The sequence below is a fragment of the Rhinatrema bivittatum genome, chromosome 2 (genome assembly GCF_901001135.1).
Source record: "Rhinatrema bivittatum chromosome 2, aRhiBiv1.1, whole genome shotgun sequence".
Classification (NCBI taxonomy): domain Eukaryota; kingdom Metazoa; phylum Chordata; class Amphibia; order Gymnophiona; family Rhinatrematidae; genus Rhinatrema; species Rhinatrema bivittatum.
In genome coordinates this window covers 270,130,202-270,156,382 of record NC_042616.1, presented here as the reverse complement: position 1 = coordinate 270,156,382, position 26,181 = coordinate 270,130,202, and the positions used below count along the sequence as shown (strand labels likewise).

Genomic DNA, 26,181 nt, shown 5'->3' with positions numbered 1-26,181 from the left:
CAAAGAACCCATGCAATTAGGTCGAGGAAAACTCTCTTCTCAGGAATGCCGCAGATGTTTGAAAGGCAGCCTCTGTCTTTACTGTGGCACTGCTGGGCACTTCCTGTCATCATGCCCGCTGCATCCGGAAAACTCCCGGGCCTAGTATCTAAAGGAGGACTCTTGCTGGGCCTGGCATCACCCGCACCACCAGTGACTCTCCCAGTCAAGCTGACTACGAGAGACCACAAATTCCATACTCTAGCCCTGGTGGACTCGGGAGCCAGGGGTAATTTCATCATGAAAAAGTTGGTGGAACATCTCAGGATTCCTATCACCCGGGCCCAGGTTCCATTGGTCCTTTCGTCCATTCAGGGCAAACCCCTTCCGGGCCGGGTCACCCACATCACCGCTCCCATTCAAGTTTGCACTGGATTACGTCATGGGAACAGCTTTCCTTCCATGTCCTTGACCAGTCTATGCACCCCATCATGCTGGGACTCCCCTGGCTCCAAGCGCATTGCCCCCAGTTCAACTGGAAAACTCTACAATTGGTTCGATGGGGATAGGCCTGTCAAGACTCCTATCTTGACACGGTATCTCCCATACAGTGTTGGACTACAACCGTCCTTCCTCAGGGTCTACCTTCACCATATGCTTCCTACTTGGACGCATTTTCCAAACAAAAGGCTGAGACACTACCACCCCACCGGTCCTTTGACTGCATGATCAACATACTACTTGGTGCCGAACCTCCTTGGGGATGTACTTATGCACTCTCATCCTCCAAAACCCAGGCCATGTCGCACTACATCCAGGAGAACCTGGACTGAGGATTCATCTGTAAATCAACCTCACCAGCAGTGGCTGGTTTCTTCTTTGTGGGGAAAAAAGATGGGACGCTCCATCCCTGTATTGACTACTTGGGTTGAACGCCATAACCGTCAAGGATCGCTATCTGCTTCCTCTAATCTCAGAACTTTTCGACCGTCTCCAAGATGCAAGGGTCTTCACCAAATTAGACCTAAGAGGAGCCTACAACCTAATTTGCATCAAAGAGGGGGACGAATGGAAGACGGCCTTCAATACCAGATATGGACATTATGAATACCTAGTTATGCCATTTTGTCTTTGCAATGCACCAGCCGTATTCCAAAATGTCATGAACGAAATCTTTCAGGATCTATTGTATCAATGCATAGTCATCTACCTCGACGACATCCTAGTCTTTTCCAAGAACCTCTCTGCCCATTGCCAACACGTCTCCCAGGTGCTACAGCGGCTTAGAGAGAATCGGCTCTATGCCAAACTCGAGAAATGCCTCTTTGAAAAAGAAGCTCTCCCGTTTTTGGGTTATATTGTCTCTAGCAAAGGATTCAGCATGGACCCGCAAAAACTGAAGGCCATCCAAGAGTGGCCCCAACCATCTGGATTGAAACCATTACAGCGATTTTTAGGCTTCGCAAACTACTACCGCTCCTTCATCTCTAACTACGCCTCTACTGTGACGCCTTTAACTGCTCTGATCCGCAAATGCGCTGATCCCAAGCACTGGACGCCAGGGGCAACATCTGCCTTTCTTCATCTCAAGGAAGCGTTTCTCCTCCAGCCTTGCTTTCATCACCTCGACCCACGGCGTCCGTTTATCATTGAAGTAGATTTATTTATTTTATTTATTTAAACATTTTTATATACCGGCATTCGTTGTGGACATCATGTTGGTTTACAGTAAACAGGTTAAGTTTGGAAATTACATTTTAACAGGGAGATTTACAACTGGGAGCTCCGAAGGGGGTCGGAGCTGTTCTCAGCCAATACTCGGCCGATCATACGCTACACCCTTGCTCCTTTCTTTCCCGCCAATTCTCCACAGCAGAACGTAATTATTCCATTGGCGACAAGGGGCTTCTCGCTATTAAAATCGCATTCGAAGAACGGAGGCCTTGGTTAGAGGGAGCTCAGCACCAAGTTTAGGTCTATACTGATCATAAAAATCTAGAATACTTGCATCGGGCGCAATGTCTCAATCCACGAAGGGCCTGGTGGGCCCTGTTCTTCACTAGATTTAACTTCATACTGCGATACCACCCAGCTGCCAAGAATTTGAAAGCCAACGCACTCTCTCGAGCCTTTGACATCACGGATACTCCCGAAGCATCCAGTTTCATCATTGAACCATCGCAAGTACTGCTGGCCGCCACTACGCCCGTTCCTCCTGGGAAGACCTTCGTGCTGCCCCACCTCCAAAATCAAGTCTTGACTTGGGCCCATGATTCTTGAAGCTCTGGACAACACCGAACTCTGCTTGCCCTCCATCGATACTACTGGTGGCCTGGAATGCCAAAGGATTCTCGATCCTACGTAGAATCTTGCCACACGTGCGCTCGTCACAAGAATCCTCCAGGGCTACCTCAGGGTCTGCTCCAACCTTTGCCTGTCCCCACCGAACCATGGACACTCATCTCAACGGATTTCATCGTTGATCTACCCCCGTCCAGTGGCAACTCCATCATCTGGGTCATTGTTGATCGATTCAGTAAAATGGCTCATTTTGTGCTGCTTCTGGGACTACCCGCCGCACCTCAACTAGCTCAGTTATTTGTCCATCATGTCTTTAAATTGCACGGCTTACCCAAGATCCTTCTATCTGACAGAGGACCTCAGTTCACGGCCAGGTTTTGGAAGTCACTCTGCCAGAAATTCAACATCACCCTGGAATATACGTCCGCATATCACCCGCAAACCAACGGTCTAGTGGAAAGAACTAACTGGACCCTCAAAGAATTTTTACGCATCTACGTCAATAGCAAACAAGACAACTGGACAGATCTGCTTCCTTGGGCTGAATTTGCTCTCAATTCACACCCTCCGCTGCCACCGGTTCCTCACCTTTCCAACTGGTCTATGGCAAGCAACCTCGCCCATCTCTGCCTGTTCCTGTGACCGTTCCTTCACTGACGGCCCAGCTCTCCGCCGAAGAACTACATCAGCTTTGGACCTCCACCCAGCAAACATTACACAAGGCCAACCTAACAGGCAAAAAATATGCTGACCGCCATTGGAGACCTAGTCAACCACTTTGACCTGGCCAGAAGGTATGGCTGAGTACGTGGTTCATCCGCTTGAAGCTACCATCCCATGCGACTTGCTCCTCAGTTCACTGGCCCATTTCCCATCCTCCGCCATATAGGCACAGTAGCCTACCAGCTTCAACTTCCTCCATCCCTCAAAATCCACAACACCTTCCACGTGTCCCTCTTAAAACCATTGGTGTTGACCTGGCCATCCAATAGGCCACCCCCAACCAAAATCCTGTCCATAATCCCCATTTACCTTCACTTTAGCTCTGGGTAACTCGTATAGTTTCTGTAGCCATTGAAGAAAGAAAGGGCAAATTGCATCTTCTGCAGAGTGTGAAACAGAAATGGCCAATGAACAAGATTCAAAGGCCTTCTCTGCGTCAATGGATAAAAGTACTGAGGGAATATGTTCTCTTTTCACACACCACATTATATCAATGATTTTACCCCAGTTATCTGCAGCCATGCGTTGTGGAATGAAGTCCACGTGATCAGAATAGACCAAAGAAGGCATGAAATGATTTAATCTCAGGGCTAAGACTCTGGCTAGTATCCTTAGGTCTAAGTTAATTAGAGAAATGGGTCTATAGGACCCACACAGGTAGGGGTCCCTTCCTGGCTTAGCAATAACAGTTATCCCTGCTACATTAGTGTGTGTGTGTGTGTGTGTGTGTGTGTGTGGAGAGATCCACCCTCTCTAATAAAAGTTAAAGAAAGCGGTTAGAGGTTCAACTAAAATAGAAGAGAGTTTGCAATAATATACACTAGAGAAACCATCCAACCCTGGAGATTCATTAGCCTTAAGAGACTTGATTAACTGCAAGACTTCATTAGTTGAGATGGGGTTATCCAGATACTGCTGTTGTGCAGGAGATAGAGATGGTCAAACCATAGACTGCAAATAACTGACTATCAGGCCGATACAATACAGTGCGCTCCACTGGATGCGCTAGCTTTACCCCTTATTCAGTAAGGGGTAATAGCGCGAAGAAAACGTGTGTCCAACCCTCCCAAGACTAATAGTGCCTGCAACATGCAAATGCATGTTGATGGCCCTATTAGTCATTCCCGCGCGATACAGAAAGTAAAATGTGCAGCCAGTTTCAGTTTTACATTGGAAGGTGGAGAATTCTCTGTTGTTTCTTGCTTTCTCTGGGATTTCTCTGTTTGTTGAGGTATTTTATTATGTATGTGACTACTATTTGTAATTCGCCTCGAACTGCTATTTGCCATGTGTGCAAATAAGAATATTAATAAATGCTAAATTTTAGGAAAGTTCAAGGCATGAGTTAAATGTCTTGCTTAATTTTCTAAATTCTACTACAGAAGAAAGAATATTATCAACTAGCAAAAAAAAAAAACAAAAACGCAATGCTGCTGGAATCATGAGGCTGACCAACAGCACCTAGAAATGTCTAGCTTAAAAGAACCATATTAGCTGGAATTTAGCCAGCAGCTTCCTGGCCATGTACCAACCTGAATAGAAAAGTTAAGATCTTTTTGAAAGTTATGGTTCTCAGCCGCCAATCTTACAACTGACCTGTACAGGAAATACCTCCTGGAGATGTTAAAGGTCCCGACTGAAGTCTGACTGCCTATCAGCAGGGCTTGCCTTTAATCGACTGGACAGTGTACTCGGGGAAAGGAAATCCCCCACAAAAATGGTCATTCTATCAGCTGATAGTCTGGACCTCATTGGCCTTTTGGAAAGGCCAGGGATGAGGAAGAACTATCTAGATGAATCTTATTAGTTACCTCTGTGTTTCCCCACTCTATCCTGACTGTTTTTCTGGAATAGGCAAATTTTATTCTATGGTCAAAACATTTGGATGGTTCCAGATATTTCTCAATCAACTCAATAAACAACCCCTGTTAGAGACCTGAAATTTTGTGGATTATTACAACCTCTGGTGCTAAGTTCCTATGCAAAGTTTGGAACCTAATATGAGCTTGCCACCCTTTTCATAGGCCAGCAAAGTATGTGAAAAATTTTACAAAAGAAATTTAAGGCCTACTTTGACTCCTCATTGCTCCTGATGTATACTTTGATTCATGCTATAACTGAATCAGTAGTCATGGCCCATGACATACATCTAGGATTTGCACAAGGAGGTTTTGCAGCCAGCTGGAAGCAAAGATTAGTTACATAAAGACATGATGTAATCTTTTATGCAAATTTTTGCCATTTATTGTGTAGTTTTAAATTTGTTTTTCTTTCTAATGTCATTTGACACCTTTTTTGCTACAAAAGTCACCCTATTTAATCTTGGACCCAGCCTTGCTTTTGTCAGAATAACAGACTCAAAGACGAGCATCATTTGCTTGCGTGAAAGTATTGTGTTAAAAAGAGCCATCTTTGGCACCCAACTGTGAAACATGCAAATGAGCTAGAGATGTGAAATTTTACAATGCAGCTCAGTTTACTGTGCTTACCACACTTTTAGCTTTTGACACATATTTGTTTAGACATATTTTCATAAATTAGACAAAGTCAGTGCAAAACTTTGTATGCTGATTAGTTACCTTGCATTGTTCATTGGTGGCTGAGCCATTGCCAATTCAGAAAAATTGACAACCCCATCACCTAGGTGCCACTCCAGATAACCAGACAAGGTAGCAGCCACAGGTTTCCAAATTTTTATTTAAGCACAAAACAAGAAAAGGCAAGACACTACATACAAGAATTGCTTAAACTTCAGATTTCACAAAAAATTTAGGGGGTCATTTTCGTAGCGTACCGCATGTGAAAAGTCCCTTTTCGCGTGCGATAGCTAGATCGGGGTGGAGTCAGTGTGTCGTCAGGGCGGATGAGGCGGAAACTTCGTTGGCAGTGAAAAAGTAAGAACCCTTTTCGCTGCTGGTGGTGCTATTGGGTGCCAAAGCCGGCAGCGATAGCACCGCGGAGATGCTATCACTTCCGGCTTTCGCAGGCCCGCCCCCAGTTACCGTCAGATTCTCTAAGGTCTATGACCTTAGAAAATCCAGGCCTTAGTCTTTTACCCTGCCTTGCACATGCTTTTTAAAATGTCCCATCAATGCGTGACAAAGTGGCTTGTGAATAAATGTTCTGCCTGCCTGATGAAGTTGTTATGGGTGCATCAAGGGTAGCAATAATGTGCTCTTCTGGGATCCAACAGGTGTCTCTATGGGGCGGCCAGTAAAATGACCTGGCAGGGCCTTGGAGGTGCAAGAAATTGACCAAGACATCAGGTTCCTAAACTGAGACTTCACAAACATGGCCAATCCACTAGGAATTATCATAGATGCAAGCTAAATACTGACCAACTTGGAAGCTGGATACTTGAAGGGCAGGAAAAAAAGTCACATTCATGTTCTAGAACACATGCAATGAATGAGGCAATATCATCCAAAATTTTGCTAATGCAAATTTTAGTTGCAATAATGGGCTTGATTGATTCAATGTCCTCCTTTGGTACAAAGAAAGATTTGATACCACAAAGAGCAGAATGGTGTCACAGGCCAGGGAATGTTCACAAAATCTCTACCACCACACACTGCTAACATGACATTACCATAGTTCCATGTGAAAGTGATACTTTTGCACGTTCAGGCTTGTATACAGTAAATAACACAGCACAATAAAATGTCCATTTTGGAGGGGTCATTTATAAAATTATGTCAAAGCAAGATATGTCATAAGCTACAAACATGGTAAGCACAACACACACTATAAATTTCACATTGCTAGTTCATTTGTGTGTTACACAGCAGGGCGACAAAGATGCCTCTTTTTAACATTGGGGTAGATTTTCAAACAAGGCGCGTTGGCGTACTTTTGTTGGCGCTCCAGGCGCCAACAAAAGTACGCGGGATTTTAGTAGATACGCGCGGAGCCGCGCGTATCCACTAAAATCCTGGATCGGCGCGCGCAAGGCTATGAATTCTGTATAGCCAGCGCGCGCCAAGCCGCGCTGCCTACCCCCGTTCCCTCCAAGGCCGCTCCGAAATTGGAGCGGCCTTGGAGGGAATCCTCTAACGCCCTCCCCTCATCTTCCCCTCCCTTCCTCTATCTAACCCACCCACCCGGCCCTGTCTACACCCCCCCCTTACCTTTCTCCGGGGATTTACGCCTCCCGGAGGGAGAAGTAAATCCCCGCGCGCCAGCGGGCCTCCTGCGCGCCGGGCCGCGACCTGGGGGCGGGTACGGAGGGCGCGGCCACGCCCCCGGACCGCCCCGGGCCGTAGCCACGCCCCCGTACCCGCCCCCAAAACGATGCCGACACGCCCCCGAAACGCCACGACGACCGGGCCCGCCCCAGACACGCCCCCCTCGGAGAACCCCGGGACTTACGCGAGTCCCGGGGCTCTGCGCGCGCCGGTAGGCCTATGTAAAATAGGCTCACCGGCGCGCAGGGCCCTGCTCGCCTAAATCCGCCTGGTTTTGGGCGGATTTAGGCGAGCAGGGCTCTGAAAATCCGCCCCATTGTGCGCACATGCATGCAAATGATGCATATTGTTGGGGCCTTAATTCTGACCAAAGCAAGATCGGATTCTAATTATATCTTTCCTTCCAGTTGCCTGTAAAGCCTCAGTGTAAATCTTATGCGTACACGCCATGAGCCATGACTACTGGTCAAGTAAGGGCCTGAATCAAAGTATAGGTCAGGAGCAATGCGCAGTCAAAGTAGGCCTTATATTTCTTTTGTAAGATTTTTCCCATAATTTGCTGGCCCATAATAAGGGAGGCAAGCTCACATTATGTTCCAAACTTTGCACTGGGACTTACCACCAGGGGTTGTACTAATCCACAAACTTTCAGGCTCTGAGAGGTGCTGTCAGGTTGCAGCAAGTGGACAAAAATGGCCATTTTAGCTTTCGCAGAGCATGGAAATCAGAGGTGACCTCCATTCAACTGCCTCTAGCTCTCCAACCAATGGAGATCCAGGTGAAAAATTTAGTACGGTTTTGTTTGAGGCCCTAGAGAACATCCGTGCAAAATTTTGTTCGATTTGGAGAAGGTTGAGCATGGACCCCTGGCCCACTTGAAGTGTGTTATTATTGTGTGTTTTTATGTGAATTTGAATACTGCTTATCATTAATGTTGTATTGCTACTCGATGAGATTTGTAGATCAACGAGTTACAATTTATTTTTAAATAAAATAAATAAATACGTTCTTCAATTTGTTTTGAGTCTGCTGGTTGTTTGTTTCATCGAGTGTCCCCTTGTTTTAGTATTATTTGAAAGGGTAAATAACCATCCTTTATTTACCTGTTCCACCCCACTCATGATTTTATAAACTTCTATCATGTTCCCTCAGTCGTCTCTTTTCCATGCTGAAGAGCCCTGGCCTGTGTAACCTCATCATAAGAAAAATGTTTCATCCTCTTTATCATTTTTGTCACCCTCCTCTGCACCTTTTCTAGTTCCATTATGACTTTCTTGAGATGAGGGTGACCAGAACTGCATACAACACTCAAGGTGTGGTCACAGCATGGCTTGATATAGAGGCAATATGATTATTTATGTTTTATTCTCCATTCCTTTTAGGATCCTCCCTAACATTCTATTGGCTTTTTTTTTTTTTCCACCATCACACTCTGAGATGAGGATTTCAACACAATGTCTACAAGGACTCCAAGATCCTTTTCCTGTGTAGTAACTCCCAATACAGAACTCAGCTCAGTTTACTTGTAGTTGGGATTATTTTTGCCTGGGTGACGCACTTTGCACTTTTCTATATTACATTTTATCTGCCATTCAATTGCCCAGTCTCCAAGTCTAATAAGGTTCTTCGGCAGTTCCTTGCAATCCGCTGCCATTTTAACAAGTTTGAATAATTTTGTATCCAGGACAAATCTGATCATCTCACTTGCTGTTCCCTCATCCAGATTGTTTATGAATATGTTAAAACAGCACAGGTTCCAGAATCGACCCCTGTGATACTCTGCTAACGACCTTTCTCTCCATATGGAAAAGTGACCATTTAGTCCCACCTTCTGTTTCCGGCCTTTTAACCAATTACCCATCCACAACAGAGCACTGCCTCCTGTCCCATGACTTTCTGATTTCCTGAGGAGTATCTAAATAGGGGACTTTGTCAAATGGCTTTGGAAAGTCCAAATATACAATATTTCAACAGGCTCACCTTTTATCTACATGTTTATTTATACCTTCAAAAATTCTAAGATTGGTTAGATAAGGCCTCCCCTTGCTAATCCACGATGACTCTTCCCCATTAAAAGCCAGGCCTATCTATATGGTCAGTGATTTTGTTTTTAAAATGGCTTCTACCATTTTTTTGCCTGGCACAGAGATTAGATTCACCTGTCTATAGTTTCCCCGAGTCACCCCCTGGAGCCCTTTTTAAAAATTCAGCGTCATATCAGAAACCTTCCAGTCTTCAGGAATCAGGACTGGTGTATATGAAAAGTGCTGATCTCCTCTCCATCAGTTCTCTTTTTACCCTACACTCAGGGGCGTTCCCTTGCATCTCTCCCTCTCTTTTTGCACTACCAAAATATACAGTAATCTTTACATACATGTTTTACAATGTACGCTAAATCTTTGTTTTCTGTGCAAGGAATACTTGTAATCGTTTAAAACTTCCTAAAATGTAAAAAAAAAAAAAAAAAACCCACGAATTCTGCTGCACCCCTGGCCAGTGATTTACACAACCAGGATGTGAGGAGCATCCAGCCCAATGAACACAGCTACAAAATAACAAGCACCCAGTGCTACATATTTACAATAAATGGCTCTTTTTGGGTTTTTTTTATATATAAAGTTGTACTTATAGTGCCTCCAGCCTGATTACCAAAATATGTACATGCTTTTTCAATCTCACCTTGTAGCAAAAGAGGAATCCCCCTTTGTAATGAAGCAACTATGAAAGCACATTATGAGGAGATAAGTGTCTTCCTTTTTTTTCTATATGTACTGTATGAACCTTCCCTAACCTCGATAGACCATTTAATGTAACTTCTGTGCAACTATAAAAGTCTTCCTAAAACTGATATTAACTTTAAAAGAAAAATTATAAAGATAATATCTTCCTTGGATGGTGGGAGAGACCAAGTTTAATTCATCGAGATAATGGAAACTAAGCTGGTTGCTCGGCTAAGAATTACAGATGTACCACGTTTCAAATGGCCCTAAAGAATTATTTACTGAAACGATAAACACGTTGAATTGTAATGACATCAATTTGAAATTAACTTCTGAGATCCAAAATGCTACCATGTATTTTCTTGATTTAAAGCTGTGTATTAATTTGATTGCTCCTTTATGATCTAAATGCCTTCAGCTTCCTACACAACTAACTCTCTCCTTTATTTTAAAAAAAAAAAAAAAATGAACCCTTACCTACCATTAAAAAGGAGGAAACCAAAGGCCAATTTTTAAAGGATGAAAAGGAATGAGATTTTCGACTTCCAACTCAAAACTCATACATTTTTTATGATGTTGCCATAGAAATGAAATAAAAGCTGATACAAGAAAGCCCATAAGTCTTTTGAGTCATAAAAAATAAAAACAGATGAAGAAATACATTACTAGCTATTGTAGAAAGAATTCTGTTTCTTTCAACATTGCAAAAAGCAGATCGGCCAGGGCTTGTACAAGCTAATGTTTTCACATCTGTAATTAATAAAACTATCACTTATAGATAAAATATGAAAGAATTTAAAGATGTTGTTAGCTCATAGTGAATTTAAGGAAAGGATAAACAACTCCTAACTATGGCTCCTTAATTCGGCTACTGGATCCTTCAAATGTAGGCCTATGCAACCATGAAAGTTTATTGGGGAGGATAAAAAAAATAATGTACCTATTTGCAGTGTTGTCCATAGGAATGTTATTCCCATGGGATGGGATGGGATGGGACGGCACACATTTGTATTTCCCATGGTAGTCGATACTTGATATTGTAAAATAAATTTAGGCTGAAATTTGCAGTTGCGTAAGTGCAACAAAATAGAATTCATTCATCATACTGAATTGTCATACTTAGATTATACTTTTGAGTGTTAAAGTTAATAAATTGTCGTTTTGCATGTCTCTTTGTACATGTAGTCCTATTTAGTAGACACTAAACGTAAACTTTCATAAATTTAATAATTTTATTTGAACTGTATTCCAAATTAATATTATAATGGGAATCCCGTGGGATGGGATGGGACAGGCATAAATTGCCATGGGATGGGATGGGACAGAAAAATATGTCCCATGGACAAGCCTATTTGAGCAAATTCCTTTAGCCAAAATATATAAATATATATATATAACACTGGCACAAAATACTTAAAGAATGCTCATCAGTTTTAGGTGTGAATGTCATTTATTGTTCCTTGCAAGAGTAGATATGCAGGATATACAACTGAGTCACAGCAGGTATTGGAGCAGCCAGACTGGTATCAGCAAACTTGAACTTCCTAGAAACCAAACTGCTGCTGGCTAGTGGTGGCTGGGTACCATTCAGCAGAGCCACGGGGATCTGGGAGGCTGAATGTTTTGGCAAAAGCCTCAGTAGTTTTGATAACTATTTTGATTAGTTCAGAACTGGATGGTAAGAGGTGCTTGATTAAAGCAAGGGAACTTTGTATGTTCATCTGTTGAGGATGGTCCAGAACCAACGAGGAAATAAACAAAGAAGTGACTTGGATAAACAGCAATAACCTAGAAGCACTCAAGCTTCCACCACCACTGCTGCCATCTGGGATTTTAAGCGGCTGATGCTGGTCATAGCCCCAGATTACAAAATTCCCTCCAGGACAACATTTAGCAGGGGGGCGATTCTAACCCTGTATACTGAGGGCCATGTCTGGATCCAGGCACAGCTGGCCCAAGACTGAGGGGAGCGAAGCATCAATTTCACCAGCGACAAATGGATCAGCCAGAGCGCTCCATACATCTACCGCCCCATGATGGCGCACTGGTGGCAGCTGGACAAGGCAAGGCCAGGCAGCAGCTCTAGCAGGGGCACAGCAGCAGAATGCAGGCAGGCTGTGCTACAACATCCAGGTGATGGATCAGAGCCATAGCCTCAGCCCAGATCTTAGGGGTGATAAGAGGGATGACAGAAGGCTGGCGGCTAGAACAGAAACACATTGCCAATGCTTTTTTGTTTTTTTAAATTGCTGATGTTGGCAGGAACATAATCAGGGCAGCGAGCACCAGGGGCTACTAAGGGGATCAGATGCTTCCATGTCTGCAGCACCTGGCAGTAACAGACTCCCTGGGTTGAGGGCCAAGGAACGCATTTTAACCGGAGCATGAAGGGCAGGCAGCGGCTCCTTGAGAAGCAGGAAGAAGCTGTGGCACCTGTGCTCCAGTTTATTCAGAATGCTAGGGACCAGGTGGAATTCCACCTTTCTGATGATGCAGAGGTTTGCTGCGTAAGATGCCCTTCCTGGAGTTGTCTGTGGGTGCTGAGATCGATGTGGACTGATGATGCATGGGATAGAAGTCCTGACACCCTTCGAAGATGCCGCAGAGGATCTGAGCTCAACAGCAGCCACTCTGGATGAAGTCAACCCCATAATCAATATCCTGGAGAAGTTACAGGGTTCTTGGCAGGAACTGGGATGGGCACTGGAGGTGCTGGTGTTCGTGGGTTCTTTGCAGCTGTAGCTTGAAAAATCACCACAGATCCTTCCTCGTGCTGGATCGTACATGTTGGTCACACTATGTGACCCATAAGTGGAAGGGAGTATAATCCTCCAGACCAAAAATTTGAGTTACTGAAAGGAGAAGCTGGTGGCTAGGATGCAAGAATGGGAGTGCTTGTGACAGAAAAGCATTGGGGATGCAGCGGGGGGGGGGGGGGGGGGAAAGAGTGAGCCCCCCCATGCGATTCTATCAGCATTAGCAGCGCCCTGAAAACTACCTCTTCCTCCCCTACCTTTTCCCACAATTTTCTCGTAGCTACCACGCAGTGGGTTCTCCTGCCACAGGCCAAAGCGTCAGCAATTGGCAACAAAACCCAGTATTCCCCCTCCCCACACTCAGCAAAAGTGTGAGCCTATCAAGAACAGAGAACCCCTTGGCCTACCGGGCACACAAAGCCGCAGTCTAGCTGGACCTCGCTGGGGTCGCCCACTACTGTTTTCTACCCACCAACCAGTGCGCCTAATGAATGCGGAGGACATTGTAAGTCTACATCATTCACTGCTGACACCAGAGTTGGTGGAGACCACCTCCTGCTGGGCATCCGTGAAATTCCATGTGAATGCACAGGGATACTGAACTAATGCCAATGCTTTTTGGCCTCAGCACCTTACGTGTCGTTGCCAGTTGCCACTCTTGCGGTAGCTGCCCGCCCAGCCTGCTCTATTGCCCTGCCTCTCTCCTGGTTATAGTGGGGTGTTTTGGCTCTCCCGATAAAAAAAATAAATAAATAAAAGCCCCCTCTTTTCCTGCCCCTCTCTTGGTGCCTTGGGGTCTTCTTGACACTGTTGTTAATGCTTTTTCCCCCACTTATAGGTGCCTTGGAGTCTTCATGTTGATGGTTCCTTGATGTGCCTCACTGTTAACGCACAAATCCTGATAGGGCACTCAGTCTATGTAACCGCCAACAGGCAACTACATTTCCTCCCTATCTGCGCAATGCAGAGCAGTTTGATTATTCTAATACAGGCTGCAAGAACTAAATGGTAAAAAGATAATTTGCCAGTTTTAAGCGGGAGAAAAACCCTTCTACTGCTTGGCTCTCTTATTCCAGGATGCATCATACTATCAGCTGTTAAAATTATACAAAAACATAGAAATGACAACAGAAAAGGACCGATGGTCCATGCAGTCTGCCCAGCAAGCTTCCCATGGTAGTATCTGCCGCACTGTGCAGGTTACCCCCATGTATCAGTCAGTTTTGCTTGACATGTTGTTTATAGTCTTGGCCATAGAAGCAGTCCTGTGTTTTTTTCTTAACGTCTGAGCATCAGTACCCCCTTAAATGGAGTTTTGTTTACCCTATTCCCATCTACGACCTTGTCTACAAGCAATGGTCCTTCTCCAGGGTCTTCTTTAGTGAACACCGAACTGAAGTATTTGTTTAATATTTCTGCCATTTCTTCGTCTCTCTCCACACATTGCTCTTCGTCACCTTTCAATTTCACTATGCCACTACGGACCTTCCTTCTTTCTCTGATGTATCTGAAAAATGTTTTGTCACCTCGCTTTACCTCTTTGGCAATCCTTTCTTCCGCTTGACCTTTTGCTTTCCTGATTTCTTTCTTCGTGTCCCTCAGTTTCACAGGTATTTTTCTCTGTGTTCCTTTTTTTGGGATCCTTCTTGAACGCTGTTCTTTTGCTTTTATTTTTTCAGCCACTTCCTTTGAGAAACCAGATCGATTTCTTTTTCCTCTTACTTTTGTTTACTTTTCTAACATATAGTTTTGTTGCTTTGTAATAGCTCCTTTCAGTTTGGCCCACTGTTGTTCCACCTCACCCATTTTCTTCCAGGCTTCTAGTTTTTCCTCTAGGAACATTCCCATTTTGACAAAGCCTGTATTTGTGCAATTCAAAACTCGGGTCTTTGTGCATCTTCTCTGTATCCTGTTTGCGAAATCAAACCATACCGTCTGATGATCACTGGCGCTCAGATGGGCACCTTCTCAGACATTATCCCCATTTGTGAGCACCAGGTTGAGTATCACACCCTCCCTCGTGGGTTCCCTTCCCATTTGTTTGAACAGAGCCCCTTGAAAAGCATCCACTATCTCTCTACTTCTTGTAGAATCTGAAGAAGGTATGCTCTAATTCACATCTGGTAGATTAAAATCTCCAACTAGCAACAGTTCTCCCTTCTTTCCCACCTTTTGGATGTCTAACCTGATCTCTATCCAGTTCTTCTGTTTGAGTCGGAGGCCTGTAGAACACACTGATGTAAATGGAAGCACCATCTTCTTTTTTTTTTAGGACAGCCCATAATGCTTCTTCCTTACTTCAGGTCCCTTGCATTTCAGTTGCTTGGATATGGTTTCTGACATAAAGACTTACCTCACTACCTTTTCTGTCCTCTCTGTCCGTCCTAAACAAGTTATAGCCAGAGATGGCTGTATCCCAATCATGAGACTCAGTGAACCATGACTCTAACAGTAACAAGATCCAAATCAACCAATTGCACCTGAAATGCCTTCTAAAACAGAACAGATTGTTTGCATGGTAAATGTCTGGGCTACAGACAAGGCCTGAGATTTGCATATTTTTTAAAGTTTCCTTTTGCCGTTTTATTATTGGCTAATTTTATGCTTCGATATTTATTGTTATGTGTTTAAAAGTTAAATTGTTTTGGTTTATATCTGCACAGTTATAGTTTTTACTGTTTATGGCTTCGAGCATTTTTAGCATTGTGGTATAAAAAAAAAGGCGCAATTTAATAAACAAAACTACATAACTGCATGGATTTCTTATGTGGACTATTATCCTCTCCAAAGAAAGGTTTTATATTTGGCCTCTCTCTTCCTCAGACTCAAACTATTACCCCAAAGACCCCCGCTCTAGAGTGATAAAGACTTGTGAAAAACCAGAGTGAAGAGAAGTTACCCCCACAGTGTTTAGTTTGTAACTGCCCACATAGATTTAGTCAATTACTCTCAAACTTTACACCAGTTTTCAAAGAGCAAGTAGCAGGGGTATAGCCAGAACTCAATTATCCCCCCCCCCCCAAGTTAATATGGAAGGCATTGGTATAGATCCCCCTCCACCCCTCATTCCTTACCCCTTCCTATGTGGGTCTTCAGAGCAGTGGCTACAAAACCCTTTCATTTCTGGTAACATTCTCACTCTTATTTTGTAGTTATGGCAGCTACTTTATACAATTTATTTTTTATTATTTATTATTTATTAAACTTTTATTTACCGACATTCGTGAAACACATCATGCCGGTTTACATAGAACTCAATTGGGAAATACAGTATAACAATATAACAATATAACAGTATGACATTGAAACAATAGGATGTTACTAAAACGAGAAGCAACAAACAGAAAAACCAAAAGCAAAATACAACAAAATAAATAATGTTAAAGGAAAACGAGGAGTGTAGGTTTGTAAGAAGGGTAGGCCGGGGGGTAGGGCGAGGGGGGGGAGAGGGTAAGGGGTAGAAGGTAGGAAGGGTGGGAAAAGGGGGATAAGTAAGGGAAAAGAAAGTTATAGATTGAGGAAAACGGGGAGAGAAAGTGGGAAAAGGAAAGGAGGGGGAGAAAAGGCTTGTTTAAAGAAGTGAGGGGAGAGAAAGGCAGAAAAGAGGGATACCATGTACAGATGGCTAATATACATGGACTCGCTTAACTAGGTAGGATTATGGAGAGTTGAAGTAGGTGGTATTCAATGGGGTAAAAGGTTTTCTTCAGAGGAAGGACCTGGGAAAGGGGGGGAGCAAGGGGTATAAGGTAGAGCAAGGGGGCTAAAGGGGATGTTAAATTTGATTTGTGTCGGGGTAGGCCTGTCGGCTGCTATAGAGCAAATATGGAAACAGGCTTACAACCACGCCAGGCGTGCCTGACCATTTAAGGTGCTGAGAGGAAGCAGGATAATTACCTGCCAAAAGTACACAGAAACGCTTTGATGGCCTCAAATCTTTACAGGACTAGCCAAAGGGTGGTGGTGTTTCCCTTTTCAAGTTAGCCTTTTCAAAGGCACAGCAGATCATGGACTCCAGGCCTTCTAACTGCTGCACCTTTAAGGACTGACCCAGATGTGACAGGATCCTGCTGCTAAAATATGAGGGGGCACAGGCCCCATCCTTCCCCTCATTTCACCCCTAGAAAGTACATATTTACTTTCCCTTTCAAAGCTATTCCTCCAAAACTACCTGCACACATTTACACCTACTAACTCATACATGTTGTTATTTGAGGCAAAAATGTATACATATTTTTGATAATGCAGAAGTATGAACATAAGTGCAAAGCTCTCCCCAATTCCACCTCTGCTCACCCTTAGGTTAAAGTACATGCAGAGTGGCCTTAGGCCAGGGGTGGACAACGAGTCACAAACAGGCTTGTTTTTCAGGATATTCATAAAGAATATGCCTGGGATAGGTTTATATACAATGGAGGCAATGCATGCAAATCTCTCTCTTGCATATTCATTTTGTATGTCTTGAAACCAGCCCTATTTGTGGCTCTTAAAGACCAGAGATGGCCCCCCCCAGCCCTAGGCACATACCTTTTATCAGCGCATAGGGTGGACAATTTTATTAAACGTCATTTCCTTAGGTAATGCACTGTTTTACCTGCAGAAATGGTTTTGAAAAATTGCCCTCTGTACGTACACAGGAAATTCAGAACAGACACGCTCAGAGAGAATACCTCTTAATCCAGGAATAGGACACTATCAAAACCACGGGTATCCCAAGTTTACAGTTTAAATCAGTGGTTCTCAAACCTGTCCTGGGAGCGCATCTAGCCAATCAGATTTTCAGAATATTTGCCATGAATATGCATGAGCTAAACCTGCATCCACTGCATCTCATTATATGCAAATCTCCGGTGGGATCCGCTTATAGAAACACTCTCATTGCCCCACCCATAAAAACCTCTTTAAGAAAACGAGCTCTGTCCACTTCGGGCCCTGCACAATGGAACTCTCTACCACCAGAACTCCGGTTAGAACAATGCCCAATTACCTTTAAAAAGAGACTCAAAACTTGGCTGTTCGACCAAGCTTTTCATTTATGCAGATGATCTTTCTAGTACTTTACCCTACATACGAACAGACTAGCTCTCAGGTTTAGCAATTCCAACTCTGCAGACAATCAATCTAAATTATGCACCTTTTACCCTAACCCTAAGTGAACTCATTATGCACTTAGATCTTTAGCTAGTTAATCTCTGACTCCACGAAAGAGCCTTTTATTTATTCGTTTCATTGATCCCAGTTCCATTGCTCCAAGTTTTTATCCCTTGTTCAATGTAAAGCATTCTTACATGCCTGTTTTTGTTATACTGTAAACCAAAATGATATGTAATTTTTCTACATGAATATCGGTATATAAACGTGCTAAATAAATAAATAAAACTCTCTCATGTATATTCACTGTGGATATCCTGAAAACATGACTGCCCCTGACGTGTGTGTGACAGAATTGAGAATCCCTGGCCTGAGAAATTGGCCACTTGCTGTGAGAGCTTAAAAACGTGATAAAAAAAGAAAAGACGATATTTCTTGCTTTAGCAAACTGGCCTGTTGCACATGTGGAAAACCCTTGGGAGATACAATCCTGATTGCATGATCAGTATTATCAAAATGATGTGTACTATATTACATCACATTGTACAGTATCAACTGGATCATTCTAATTCATAAAAATAGCACAAATTTTCCATGAAAATAAAATATATTTTCTCCTCATGCAGTTCATGGCAGTAAATTAATCAACAAATATCAAAATCTGAAGGCTTTTGCAACACTAAACAAGCAACCCCTGAAGCAGAGAAGCCCCACAGCGATAGGTACATGTTTCAAGCAGAAGATACTAGCACTGAAAAATAAACAATGGCATAATAATGATCATATCTACTACCAAAGAAAATACTGTTATTAAAAACTAGCATGTTAAATTTTTTTAAAACATTGGCTTGATTTTTTTTTTTACCTGTCCCATTAGTAGCAGGACTCTGCAGACTATCGGTGCTAGTTAATGCCCACTAAATACAGCTCCCCATCAATAGGCAGTCACCTTTCATGTGCTAATTTGCTGTATATAGTAGCTGGAAAAGTAGCCTAGTGGTTAGAGCAGCAGGTTAAGAAGCTGCAAAGAAAGGGTTCAATCCTGACACTATGACCTTGGACAAGTCACTTCACCCTCAGTTGCAAATGTAGGGCCTGATTTACTAAGGCATTTCCCCCCCATTTTGTTCCTATGGGGAAAATGCTTAAAAAAATTAGACCGCTGGGGTAGATTTTAAAAGGAGCGCGCGCACATCCATATGCAAGCAGTACCTGGCGCATGCACATGGACACACTGATTTTATAACATGCACGCACATGTGCAGGGGGTGCGCGCAGGGGGAGGTAAATGTTAGCAAATTATGTGGAGCAAACCAATCAGGCCTCCCTACCACCCTGCCGAACCTTCCTTCCCTTTCCCCTCTCCATCCTGCCCCCTAACACATACCTAGCTACCAGCTAGGTAGGTGTTACTCACGATGTCGGACCGGCACGGGTATTCGCCGCCCAGGCCACGTCACGTGGTCTGCCGAGCGTGGCTCTGTCACGGCCGCGCACGGCAGACCACGTGACTGGAGCGATCGGCCCACCGGGGGGTGCCCGATCCCCCGATAGGCCAATCCACCCCTGCTAGCTACCCAAATTTTTGTATTTTTATACTTTCTGCTCCTCTCGAGCAGAAGTAGTTTGCGCGCACCAGCTGGCTGCCGGTGCGCGCTTCTCCAGGACAGCAGCTAATGGCCACTCTCCAGGCCGGTCTCCGTCCCACCTCGCCCGCCCCTTTTTCAGGCCTGGCACTTGTGCACGTATCGGTAGTTACACGCGTGCCCGGGCCCTTTAGAAAATGCGCATGGCACGCACAGGGTCCAGCCACAAGCGTAACTGCAGGTACTTGGGTAGGTGGCCCTTTTAAAATCCAGCCTTGGGGACAAGGAAATACTCATTGTATCAGAATGTAAAGAGCTACCAATGAAAAGGTGTGAGCTAAATTCAAATAAATACATACAATAAATTCGCAAATGACCTAAGTTCCTTTGAAGAAATGCCGAGATTTCCTACATGTAGTCTTGTAAGGCCCCTGAAGAGGTGGCATTTAACTCGGGGCAACCCCAAATTCGCAAACCAACATGATTCTTCTACCAAGCATTTGCAAAGATTTCCAAGGCGTATTCTTTGGGGGGGGGGGGGGGGGGGGGTCTCAGGACAGACAGGTGGAAGCCCTGGGACAAGTCAAGGGTGCCCAACTACCCCATTAAGAAAGAAATAAGGTTACCAAGTGCCCCCTCCCCAAAACTCAAAAACGTTATTTCATCCGGCAGCAAGGTTGCATACCAAGCCACTTTGCTTCCAGCTTGTTTCCGGGAGCGGTCCGAGGAATTTCATGAATACCGAGAAGCGACCCAGCACCACCCTCCGACAGGAGAAGGACGTCCCACCCCGCCGCCAAACCCCGGGTTAGCGGCTCAGGCTCCCCTCTCACCCCCGCCGTTATTTCCCAGCTCTCCATCCTACCGGGATTATTGCAGCAGCAGCAGCTCCCGATCGCTTTTATTCTCCGCTCTCGGCCCCTTCCGCTTCTTTTTTTTTTTTTTCCCCCGGGCGACTGGTGCGGTGGGGGAGGAGCAGCGGCGAGAGAGGCCCCCAAAACAAAAAAAAAAAATTAATAATTCAGCAAAATCACGAGTAAGGGAGAGGAAAAGAGACAGGTCCGGCCTCTCCTCTTCCTCCTCCTCCTCCCTTTCCCTGCCCGGGGGTGGCCCTGGGCCTTTGGCGAGCAGCCCGCACATACGGGAGAGTCCGGGGGCGGGGGCGGCTGCTGCTTTCTCTTCCTCCTCTGTGCCCGGGGCTGCTGCTCCGCCGCCGCTTTCCTTCCCCCCCGGGGACCGGAACCTCTCCGAGCGAGCGAGCGGGGGTGAGGCGAGGCTGCTGCCCGGGTCCGCGTTCTCGGAACATTTTAGGCAAGCGGGGCCGGGTTTCCAGGCCTAGGAGAAAGCCGAAGCGGCCGCGCGGAACAGGACAGGGGCGCAGGGTTATAGCCGTTTCTTAATACACGGTGCTGTAAAACTGTGAGCGTTAGTTGGGAGGATGAGCTAAACATGTCAAACATATTATTATTATTATTATTAAATCCTTTCGGCTTGTGAAGAGCAAACAGAGGCGAAGACGGCTCTTCGTAAATGTCATAAAGGCACACACTCAGCAACGTGCAAAGAACCCGGCTGGGGGCGTTCACGCTGCGGCTCATATATGCAGACGGACAGACCCGACGTGTTAGCTTTGAGATGACACAGGAAAACCCCCTGATAGATTTACTGATAAATACCAGCCCACTCACAGACCTGCTTACAATTACCCATTCACTGAAATACGTGCACTCTTTTTATTTACCTCTAGCAACAATATCATTCTCACTTGCCTCCACTACAAGCTTATTTACTAAGGGGTAGATTTTAAAAGGAGCACGCGCGCTGCACATATGGACGCACCGGTTTTATAAACATGCGTGCTCTGGCACACGCATGTGATAAAATCTGATGGCCGTGCGCATGTGCAGGCGACTCGCGCGGGGGTGGGGGGGGGAGGGAATTTTACAAAACAACACGTGGCGACGTAATCGGGCCTGCTCCACGCCTATTCCTACACCTAACTCTATCCTTCCTCTTCTCCCTACCCCTTAAACCTACCCTAACTATCCCTAAATTTTTTATTTTAATACTTACTGATCCTCAGGAGCAGAAGTAATCTGCATGTGCCTGCCAGCTGCCAGCACGCACTTCTTCTGGACAGAAGCTAAAGGCGCTGGCCTGGCCTGCACCCCCACCCAGACCACGCCCCCGGGCCACCCCTTTTCCCTCAGCTGGCACTTACTGCCCATACCGGGGTATACACACAAAACTCAAAATGTATGCACATAGCCCTTTTAAAATCCTGGCTTAAATGTTTCCATTTTGTCTCTATGGGAAAAATGCTTAGTAAATAGGGCCCTTAGGGGCCGATGCAATATGCCGAGCGCACTTTTAACGAGCAGTTAAGACTTGGTTAAAATAGGCGCTAATCGATCCCCTAATGCAATAAAGGGATTAGCGCGTATTTAACGCACATCTAACGTGGAGTGAATGAGATAGCGCTCGGCATATTGCATCGGCCCCTAAGAGCGTTGTCTCATTCACTCCCAATGCAAAAAGATAAATGTGCGTCTCAGGCACACATTTATCGCTCAGATATTAACTCCTGCCTGGAGCAGGCGTTAATAGCTGAGCGCATTGAAAAGAAGTACAGAAAAGCAGAAAAAAATACTTTTCTGTACTTTTTTAAAGTAAAAAAAAAAAAAGAAAAAACTCCGCCCCTTTGTTTGCCTGGTGGAACAAGATGCCACCACCCCTACGCTTTGAGACATCGCACTCTACCTTCAGGAAGAGAGTTATGGCTTGGCTCTTCAACCAGGTTTTTTTCCTTAAATTCCACTAAAAAACGGGAGACTGGGGCAATGACAGCAACAGAGACTCCCCCCCTTTTCGTGCTCATATGCTGCTCTTTAACATGCCTTCTTTCTCGTTTTCCTCTGCTCATTGTAAATAGAGATGCAAATGGAAGTGGAATATCACGTTTATATCACTGGCAGACCACCGAGTTATGAAGACTGACGGACCCCCCCCCCCCCCCCCCCCTTTGGGGCACCATGCGCGCATTAAGAGAGCAGGCGCTGACTGTTCAGCACCCGCTTTATATGCGACTTTATTGCATCTGCCCCTCAGATTGTAAACCCTCTTGGGACAGGGAAATAGCTCAATGCACTCAACATTGAAGCAGGTGACAGGAGGAAAGGCAGGTTAACGCCTGGATCTTCCCCTGGAAGAGGTTTGGTTTGGAACTGGGTATGCAGGCAGTGTCTTAGCAAGGGTCTCCAAGGGCCAATACATTTGTGTTACCTCCCCCGTTCCCGCCCCCCCCCCCCCCTCCCCTGTAACATCACCACCACCATCCTCCTTGTAGAAATGCTTAAAAGGTCACGGAAACAGCAGACATTTCAAATAACATCCTCTTCACGCCTTCTACCTGTGTGCAGATGGAAAAAAAATACAAAAAAAAAGAGGCCCCTGGGGTGATGTCTACAGCCGCCCCACCCTCGCTACACCACAGGCTTCTAGTTTGGGTAAAAACAGTAGGGGGTTGGTTATTTAAAGGGATCTATTGAGTTAAGAATTTGTTAAGATCTGGACTGTCAATGCTTATAGACCAGCTCAATGGTAGTGGATCTCGGTTTTAATCTAGGACATATTTGTATTGGGATTATGTTTGCAATGTTGGTGTAGTACATACTTTTTAAGCTATGTTCACCGCATTGGGTAATCTTTTTATTTGGAATAATGGTATAACATATGTTTTAAATAAATACATAAGGCCCATCTAATCTGGCCACAGTTGACATTCCCTTCATTTATTCACAATTAAGGATTCTCTGTTTATGCCATAACTTTTTTTTTTTGCTTCCATCACCTTTACTAGGAGGCTATTCCATTCAGCCATCACCCTTTCTGTGAATATTTTCTAATGTTACTGCTGCATCTAGCTGTCTTTGAGCCTCTTATTATGGCCTTTTGTTCTAGAATTTCACTGAAAAATATTTGCTTCTTGTTCATTTATTAGAGATGTGCATTTGTATTAAACAAAATAATGGCAACAAAATTGTCTATTTTGTCTTGTTTCAGGAATGCCACGAAATGAAAAAAAAAAAGACAAAATTTTGTAAAAATTAGTATTTCGTGTTAACGTGTACTAATGAGACAGAGGGGTAGATTTTCAAACTATGCGAATAGGCCTACTTTTGCTGGCGCATCAGGCGCAAGCAAAAGTACGCTGGATTTTAGTGGATACGCGCGGAGCCGCGCGTATCCACTAAAATCCTGGATCGGCGCGCGCAAGGCTATCAATTCTGTATAGCCGGCGCGCGCCGAGCCGCACAGCCTACCCCCGTTCCCTCCAAGGCCGCTCCGAAATCGGAGCGGCCTCGGAGGGAACTTCCTTTTGCCCTCCCCTCACCTTCCCCTCCCTTCCCCTACCTAACCCACCCACCCGGCCCTGTCTAAGCCCCCCCCTTACCTTTGTCGGGGGATTTACGCCTCCCGGAGCGAGGCGTAAATCCCCGCGCGTCAGCGGGCCTCCTGCGCACCGGGACGCGACCTGGGGGTGGGTTCGGAGGGCGCGGCCACGCCCCGGACTGCCCCGGGCCGTAGCCATGCCCCCGTACCCGCCCCCGAAACGCAGCGACGACCGGGCCCGCCCCCGACACGCCCCCCTCGGAGAACCCCGGGACTTACGCGAGTCCCGGGGCTCTGCGCGCGCCGGTAGGCCTATGTAAAATAGGCGCACCGGCGCGCAGGGCCCTGCTCGCGTAAATCCGGGCGGATTTACGCGAGCAGGGCTCTTAAAATCCGCTCCTTAGTGCGTGCTAACTGAATGTTAGTGCAGACTAACCGAAAATGTTACCAATAAAGTTAAAAAGCATCAAATAGGGGAGCAGTTTGTAAGCTAGAGGTATGGTTCTGCATTTCCATTGGCTGTGTTCTTAGTTACTTATTTGTATTGCCAAGGTTGCAAGGTGGTGTTTGTGGTATTTGTGGGGAGATGGCATAGGGATGTGAATCGTTTTAGGACGATTAAAATTATCGTCCGATAATTTTAATATCGTCTTAAACCGTTATGGAACACAATACAATACAGATTCTAACGATTTATCGTTATAAATCGTTAGAATCGTGAGCCGGCACACTAAAACCCCCTAAAACCCACCCCCGACCCTTTAAATTAAATCCCCCACCCTCCCGAACCCCCCCCAAATAACTTAAATAACCTGCGGGTCCAGCGGCGGTCCGGAACGGCAGCGGTCCGGAACGGGCTCCTGCTCCTGCATCTTGTCGTCTTCGGCCGGCGCCATTTTCCAAAATGGCGCCGAAAAATGGCGGCGGCCATAGACGAAAAAGATTGGACGGCAGGAGGTCCTTCCGGACCCCCGCTGGACTTTTGGCAAGTCTCGTGGGGGTCAGGAGGCCCCCCACAAGCTGGCCAAAAGTTCCTGGAGGTCCAGCGGGGGTCAGGGAGCGATTTCCCGCCGCGAATCGTTTTCGTACGGAAAATGGCGCCGGCAGGAGATCGACTGCAGGAGGTCGTTCAGCGAGGGTTCCGGCGCCTCGCTGAACGACCTCCTGCAGTCGATCTCCTGCCGGCGCCATTTTCCGTACGGAAAATGGCGCCGGCCATACGCGTATGGCCGGCGCCATTTTCCGTACGAAAACGATTCGCGGCGGGAAATCGCTCCCTGACCCCCGCTGGACCTCCAGGAACTTTTGGCCAGCTTGTGGGGGGCCTCCTGACCCCCACGAGACTTGCCAAAAGTCCAGCGGGGGTCCGGAAGGACCTCCTGCCGTCCAATCTTTTTCGTCTATGGCCGCCGCCATTTTTCGGCGCCATTTTGGAAAATGGCGCCGGCCGAAGACGACAAGATGCAGGAGCAGGAGCCCGTTCCGGACCGCTGCCGTTCCGGACCGCCGCTGGACCCGCAGGTTATTTAAGTTATTTGGGGGTGGGGGATTTAATTTAAAGGGTCGGGGGTGGGTTTTAGGGGGTTTTAATGTGCCGGTTTTTCGATTTTTCAACGATTTTTCACGATTTTTCACGATATTTTACCCCCCAAACGGCAACAATACGATTCCCTCCCCCTCCCAGCCGAAATCGATCGTTAAGACGATCGAGGACACGATTCACATCCCTAATGGCCAATACCTAGTAACAGATATAAACAAACAAGTGAAATAATATTACCATTAAGTCCTAATCAGCAAAAGCATGTAATGCAAATGCATATTTTGAATTCGCCAATCCCTTTGAATTTTAGAAAAAGGGCCCTGGCATTTTGGGGTATGCATATTTTGAATTCCACTGGTATGTTTCTGTATGTTTGAGTGGAGGAGGTGACTGGTGAGAGGGGAAGTGACTGGGGTGACAGGTGGGAGAGAGACTGGTTGGGGTGGTGAGTTATGAGAGAGAGGCAGCCTGGTGTGTGTGTGTGGGGTGACTCATGAGAGGGGAAGTGACCGGGATGACTGTATGATGTGTCATGTGGGGGTTAGAGACTGGCTGAGGTGGTGACTGGTGAAAGATCTGGTATGTGGGAGTTGACTGGTGGGAGGGGAAGTGACTGGGGATAGGAGGCACTGTCCTACTGTAGGTTGGTAACTTTAAGATAGGGAACAGAGGGTTGGCCTAATTCGTTTTATCAATGGAGACAGGTGAATAGTGGCGTGCTGCAAGGATCGGTACTGGGATCAGTGCTATTTAACATTTTCATAAATGATCTGAAAAAGGGAACAACAAGCAAGATGGTCAAACAATCAGATGATACAAAATTTTTCAACGTTGTCAAAAACACAAGTGGACTGTGAAAAACTGCAGAAAGACCTTGCCAGACTGGGGAACTGGGCACTAAAGTGG

At 45.6% G+C, this 26,181-nt stretch overlaps 1 protein-coding gene across 3 annotated transcripts in view; it reads right to left on the bottom strand.

Moving 5' to 3' along the window:
• Positions 1 to 21,106, bottom strand: part of STARD3NL (STARD3 N-terminal like) — a 103,875-nt gene extending 82,769 nt beyond the window's left edge. The window contains exon 1 of one of the 3 annotated variants that reach the window (XM_029589519.1): positions 21,082 to 21,106. The gene's annotated coding sequence lies outside the window, so the exon portion shown is untranslated. Of the gene's footprint in view, positions 1 to 20,025; positions 20,160 to 20,205; positions 20,749 to 21,081 lie in introns of those variants that run through there. The other 2 variants (XM_029589517.1, XM_029589518.1) reach the window with 2 other exon arrangements.
• Positions 21,107 to 26,181: the final 5,075 nt, after the last annotated feature.